Source organism: Mus caroli, chromosome 9 (assembly GCF_900094665.2).
Source record: "Mus caroli chromosome 9, CAROLI_EIJ_v1.1, whole genome shotgun sequence".
NCBI classification, from domain to species: Eukaryota; Metazoa; Chordata; class Mammalia; order Rodentia; family Muridae; genus Mus; species Mus caroli.
Window position 1 is genome coordinate 23671337 of NC_034578.1, and position 7220 is coordinate 23678556.

The 7220-nt window shown below is 37.8% G+C and overlaps 1 protein-coding gene and 1 pseudogene across 1 annotated transcript in view; one reads left to right on the plus strand and one right to left on the minus strand.

Annotated features, from left to right (window-relative positions):
- Opcml (opioid binding protein/cell adhesion molecule like) overlaps positions 1–7220 on the plus strand; it is a 1139977-nt gene that overhangs the window by 69189 nt on the left and 1063568 nt on the right. The window lies entirely within an intron of this gene.
- LOC110301493 lies at positions 1614–2062 on the minus strand (annotated as a pseudogene).

Consider the following 7220-nt stretch of genomic DNA (forward strand, 5'->3'; position numbering starts at 1 on the left):
GGGGGGGGGGTTCAAGACAGGGTTTCTCTGTGTAGCCCTGGCTGTCCTGGAACTCACTCTGTAGACCAGGCTGGCCTCAAGCTCAGAAATCTGCCTGCCTCTGCCTCCCGAGTGCTGGGATTAAAGTTGTGAGCCACCACGCCTGGCTGAGTCTGGAGGTTTTTTTAAATTTCTTTTTACAACTTGTTTGAATAGAAGTGGTGAGAACAATGTGTTTTGTTCCTGATCTGAAAGAAGTTTATAATGACTCAACATTGAGCACCCTGTAGGCACTGGATTTCTTATATTTTGCTTTTCTCATGTTAAGATTCCTAGCAACTCCGCTGAGTGTTTTCACCATGCAACATTATTTTTGTCAAATGTTTTCCTGACTTAATCTACATAACACTCCCCCCCCCCCATGGCTATTGATATTTTGTTTAGTTTATGAAACCTTGTCTCCTATAGTTTGTTATCTTTTAATTCATTGTGTAAATAAGGATGATCTACAAGCCTTTATTTCCCAAATTCTGAACATATACATATGCACCGCCTTCACCAACACTCCCTTAACAGTGAGGCATTGCACTGACTGAGTCTCATACACCAACCACCACCTGAAAAAGACTCCTGTGATCATGGTGCATTAGCCTTTCAAGATGTTATTATGTTCTGTTTGCTAATGTTTTCTGTATTCACAGGAGATTGGCATTCATAAAGGTTATTGCTCTCTAAAGCTCTTCCTTACGTCATTGTTGTATATGGTATTAGAACGATGCCTCATGGAATAGGCTAGGAAGTCTTCCCTTTGCTAAACAGTTTTCTTTATTTCATTCTTTCCTTCCTTTCTTCCTTTTCTTTTCGTTTTGTTTTGCTTTGCTTGTTTGTTTGTATTGTTTTTGGAGGAGGAGAGTTTAATGACAAGTGTTAATTCTTTACATGCTTGTTTGAATCTACCAGCCAAGCTGCCTCTCTAGACTCCCTTTGTTGGAACTTTTACATTTTCTGATTCAAATCTCCCAACTACTTGTGCATCTAGCCAAGTTTCTTGGTTTTTTTATGAGTAGGCTTTGAAAGGGTACATGCTTTGGAGAATCAGTCCATTTCATCTATATTGTTTTTTTTTTTAATGGCCTACACATGTTCACGGTATGCTCATAATTTTTGTTTCCAAGATATCATATGTTATATCCCCATTTGTTCCTATTTTTTAAATAATCATTTCTTCATTTTAAAAATGATTCGGTTTAATTTATATCCTTTAAAGGATCACCTCTTTATTTATTTGTTTTTCTCTATTTTTTATTAACTTCCATTTTCTTTATTCATGTAGGTTTTTATGTTGTTGATTGGAGATTTTGTTTAAACATAAGTTTTTGCAACTATAAATTTACTTGATAGCATTGTTTGTCTGTCATCCTGTAAGTTTGGGATGTTGAACCTTCATTTTTGTCTCAACCTGCCTTGTACAGTTCTCCTTCTCATCTCCTCTTGGTTACTTATGAGGGTATTATTTAATTTTGACATATGATGAAAGTTCCAGTGTTCCTTCAGCTACTGGTTTCTAATTTCCATTCCATGTGATATTAAGTAACATTTTTTATGGTTTCTGTCCTTTCTAAATTTTTTTTTTTAACTTTTAACCTTTTATTTGTTAAAATAGCCATCTCCTTACAAATGCTATGACTTTAGGACAGTGCATTCATTGACTTTCTCTTTTGCCGTCTTCTGGCATCCAGGATCCTGGCTGAAAAGTTTTGCCAGTGCTGGTGGGAGCCACTGAGGGCTCTTCCTTTCAAAAATACGGGGCAGAGGCGTGCCCTTTAACTTGAGTTGCAGTAGATGAAGGCAAGAGTTCTTCACTGGTTTCTTTACTGAGTTTATCTTTTTCATAAAAATCTTGGCTTTTTATTTTAATTTCTTCTCTGTATTTTTCATTCTTTAGTATTTCCTCCATAGTAGGTGGGGTCTTCCTTGTTCTTCTAATCCATGCTTCCCACTCGGTCGGGATGTCTCCTGCTTCATAGTCTACCTCTTTTCTGTTTGCTGCTTCTACAATCCTTTTCTCTCGAATAGTCTGCCCCCATCAGGAGCCAGTGGCGAAGAGAGACAGAGAGGGAGCCAGAGAGAGAGAGAGAGCCCTTTCTAAATTTTATTAAGACTTATTTCGTGATGTCACACATGGTTTATCGCAGAGAATGATTCAAGTGTACTGAAAAATGCATTTTGTTATTGCCTAGTGAAATGTTCTAGTTCTGTGTTGGATCCTGTTAGTCTGTAAGATTTTTTTTTTTTAATTTCTCAATCATTTGTCTTCTGATTGGTTTTTCTATATGTTACTATAACTACAGTATTAAAATTTCATGCTATCTTGTTGTAGAGTGACCTACTTTTCCCATCATTTCTTTCATGTCTACTTGTTTTTAACTTCTGATATTTGACATTGTATCTTCTTGGTGAATTGACTCTTATTTTTATACAAAGTCCTTCATTGTCTCAAGTTAAGTTTTATATACAATTTGTTTTGTCTGATACAGATCCATTTCCTCTGTTCTAGTTTGGTAATATTTGCCTGGATTACCTCTTTCCCATCCTATTACTTTAAATTCATGCATGCTTTAAGTCTAAACTGAGTCGCTGTAGCTAGCATAGGCTTGAACATTGTCTTTCAATCCATCTGAAATCTGTGGCCATTGACTGTAGAGTGTGATGATTAACTTTAAGTATTTCTATGACTAGATGAAAGAACACCTAGAGGCACAGGAAAGCATTCCCTCGGGATGTATCTTAAATGTATTTATGAAGAAGGGGCCTGAATGTAAGCCTGGAAGATGTTTTCCTCGATATGAGTAGGCTCCATCTAATTGGCTGGGGACCCAGATTAAGCAGCAACACAAAAGAGCAAAGTACAGAATCATCTTCATCCTTTCCTCTCTTTTTCTCACCTTCTTTCCTGATGCTCTTTGTCTGTCTTTGGACATGACAACTTTAGGTACTTAATCCAAGCATGTGTACATGCCTGCAATTATACCAATAGGAAGGTAGGACAGGAGGGTCATGAGTTCAAGGTCAGTCTGGACTCTGTAAAATTCTCTCTCAAAAATACAAACAGGAACTGAGAATGTGGCTTAGTCAGTAAAATACTTGCCACATAGACACAGGGGTCTGAAGTTGGTTCCTTAACACTCAATGTAAAATAATGTCTTAACAGCATGGGCCTGTAATCTCAGTTTTGGGGAAGCAGAGATATTTGATCCCAGTAGCCCACTGGCCAGCCAGCATAGCCAATCAGTGAGTTCCAGGTCCATTGAGATTCTCTCTCCAAACACAAGGCACAATTTGACTGAGGAGGACACCAGACATCATCCCTTGCCTCCAGGTGCACACAAACAGCTGCATGCCTATGAATAAACACAGACACTGATACTGACACACAGACACACAGACACACACAGACATAGAGACAAAGATGCAGAACAGGCACACAGACATACCTCTCAAACAAAAAATACAAATGCAGAAATAAAAATTTAGGTTCTTTAGGACATAGAATCCAAGACTTACAATAAATCTTTGGAAATAAAACTCAGTTATGACTGATAGATTTCAGGATTTCCAGCCTGCAGATGGCCTGTCATGAGACTTTTAAGCTTTCAGAACAATAAGAGCCAATGCCTCCAGTAAATCCCCTCATCTGTTTCTCTGTCAGCTAGTCTGTCAGTCTGTCTATCTATCGCTTTTAATTTGTAGTTACTGTGGGGAAAATACATACATTAACCTAATGTATAACTCTCCACAACTCCGGTATTGAGGTCACAGATTCTCTCTCTCTCTCTCTCTCTCTCTCTCTCTGTATGTTTCACTTTGGTAATTTAAATCTTATTTCAAAATTAAAAGTAGAATTATAAACTAAAATTATGATTCATTTTACAAATATTGTTTATGTATCTATCGTCAGTTGAGAATTTATCATTTCATAAGGTTTTGAGTTATCCAAATATTTATTCATTTAGCCCAAGGACACCAATTAACATTTCTTTGGGGGCAGGTCCAAGATAATAAACTACCTGTGATTTTGTTTATCTAGAATGTTTTAATTTCTTTGTCAATTTAAATCAGTTTTGCTGGATATAACATTACTGCAGGTTTTTGTTTTTGTTTTTTACTTTAATACTTTCCACACCAACTCATTGCTACTGACCTGTAAGGTGCTTGTGGGGAGAAATACATTTATATTTGCATGTGACAAGCTATTTTTCTTCCTCCTCTCCACATTTTCTCTTGTCTTTGTATTTCTATTGCTGTTCCTAAAACTCACGATATATAAACACATAAGATGGTACATATGTATGGCATACTATAGTTGCATATAAAGTATATAATGTTTAATCAGGCTAAAAGTGTCTGTCTTCCCTTTTATTTAAATAATAAAACTTAAAAAGCCTTACTTCTAGCTTAAAAAACAGCAGTAGATTATAATCATCTCTAGTCACTCTACTGTGTAGTGACCATTCCTCAGATTTCTTATTCTGGCTAAGAGTGTTTTAGTTTGCTTATATAGTATCTTGGTTGTCTCTGGCTTTCCCTTGCTTATCTTGTGTTTGCAAGTCCACATTGGTACTGGATTTGCAAAGTTTCAGCCATCATTTTTTGATAGCCACTCTGCCTCCCTCTCTCCACCCTTGTTTAGGGAATTGACAATGACCCTAACACTCCGTTAGGGTGCATTAGACTTTCTTCCTTCTCTTGTCCTTGTTCAGAAGAACTGTGGTCCATTTTCAAGTTACTCATTCTTCCATCTAATCAAGTCTGCTATTGAAGTCTTGTACTGAATTTCACTTTATTTCTTTCATGTTAAGCTCCAGTCCCTTACTTGTGAGATGCAATTTCTGGATGTCTGTTGACATTCTAATTTTGTTCCTATTCCATCTTCTTGATTTCCCTTTGTTCCTTGTCTATATTTTCCTTTGGCTCTTTCAGTATTTTTAAGACCACTGCTCAAGTGTCATCGCCTGGTAAATATGACAGTTGAGTTTCTTCAATGGTTTCCAGACATGGCTTTGTTCTTTTGATTAGGTCATGATCTCCGGATTTTGGCGTATTTCCGAAGTGTTTTTAAGCACTGAGAACTCTTGTACATTCCTAATCTCTGCAAGTTGGGCTTGACGATCTTTCCTAATTAGTGTCTAGTCTCAGGCTTGGGATCATCTAGTGTTAAGGTTTTCCCAGGCCTGTGTCTGTCTCAAGCACGTATGGCTTGTATGGTTTAGACCTCCCCAACCACTATTCTACTTAGGTGCTTTTAAGTGTCGTAACTAATTTTCCGAGGACTTTCAATTTAGGTTTGTATTTCTTCCTTGGAGCTTTGGGTATCATACTATATTCCTCTCTATATACCCTGTGCCCATATCCCCAGGGCCTTTGGTCTGTTGTTTCCCCTGAAAATTTATTATATCCTAACACATGTCATCCCCAACACACGTTACTTTCCTTCATCAGACTTAGACCGATATTTGTTATTTTTGTCTGAGCACTAAGTCAAGACTGAAACCGAAAGTTTAGATTGCTAGCAGACAAGTTAAGCACCAAGAATATGTTCTTGTTTGTTTCTTCCAAGCAGTTGGTAATGGCCACTTGCTTATAGCTATGACACAGTAGCAAACAGCCAGGTGAAGTCCAGGTCCTGACCAAAAAAAAAAAAAAAAACCACAGAATTTCTACCCACATCTGGCTGTGGCTTTTTTTTTCTCTAACAGTGAGTGGGCGATTCACTTTGTCCTTCACTGATAGCCAGAACTGGGATACAATTGTTCTGGGCATTTTGTAATTGTTTGTAATGGGTTGGTGGGAGGAATGAGGATGTGGAATTTCCTTGCCTCTCATCTTGCTGACATCATCCCTGTGACAGACTTATATATAAAACCGGGGACACAGAAGTATGATATATTGCTATTATTTTTCCAATTTTGGTTTTCAATTGTGTATATATCTATACTTGTTTCTAAAGGTATCTAGATGGAGAGAGTGCTGGGAGAGAATAGAGAAGTATTTTGAGAGATTGCACTAGGAGGAGATGGGTTGAGTGATGACCCTTAAATTGCCCCCCACTGTCATGACTGCCTAAAACTTGTTTGAAGGGAACCCCTAAAATATGCCTAATATGTCTCTCAGAAGTGGAATATGCGGGGAACAAGGGAGTAAGTTTGTAGTTCTTGGCATATGGACCACTTCCCCAAGGAAAGAGTTTCCTGTACCATCTTTAGGGTTGTAGAATAGCAATTTGAGACATTGAATTTCTTAATTAAGTTATTTATTTGTTTTACATTCCTGTCACAGCTTTCCCTCCTCCTCCTTTCCCCTCCCTCATGAACTCATCCTCTGCTTCTTTTCAAAAGAGAGGAGGCCTCCTATAGATGTCAACCAGCCTTGGCATATCAAGTCACTGTAAGACTAGGAATATTTTGTAGGTAGGACAAATTGTGGTCAATGGTTTTGTAGCTGAATTGATATCTCAGTCCCTCCATTAGGTGTCCTGCCTAGTTATAGGGGATGACCTGTTCAGGCTTCATAACCCCCATTGCTATGAGTCTTAGCTAGTGTTACCATCATAGGTTCTTGTGAGTTTCCATTGTGGAAACCCATTGTGGTTTCTAGCTTGTCCCAGAGATGCTTTCCTAGAATCCAGTTGTCATTTCTAGTTCTCTCTCCCTCTGTTATCTCCTTACCACCACTCTCCTATTTCTGTCTCCACCTCTCCCAAATCCAGTCCCCTCTCTTCATGCACTCTCAATGTCTCATCTATTTTCCCTTTACCATGAGATTCAGGCATTCCCCCACCTCTTGTTCCCCTCTTGTTATTTAGATTCTTTGGTCTGTGGATTATAGCATGGTTATCCTGTAATTTATGACTAATACCCACTTTTAAGTGAGTACATAATATGTTTGTCTTTCTGGGTCTGGGTAAACTCACTCAGGCTCATCCTTTCTAGTTCCATCCATTTGCCTGCAAAGTTCATGATGTCATTGTTTTTAATGGCTGAGTAGTAGTCTACTGTGTAAATGTACCACGTTTTCTTTTTTTTTTAATTTTTAATATTTTTATTACATATTTTCCTCAATTACATGAGAAATCTGGTGTAATTCTGATAGGCTTGCCTTTATATGTTACTTGGCCTTTTTCTCTTACTGCTTTTAGTATTCTACCTTTATTTAGAGCATTTGTTGTTCTGATTATTATGTGT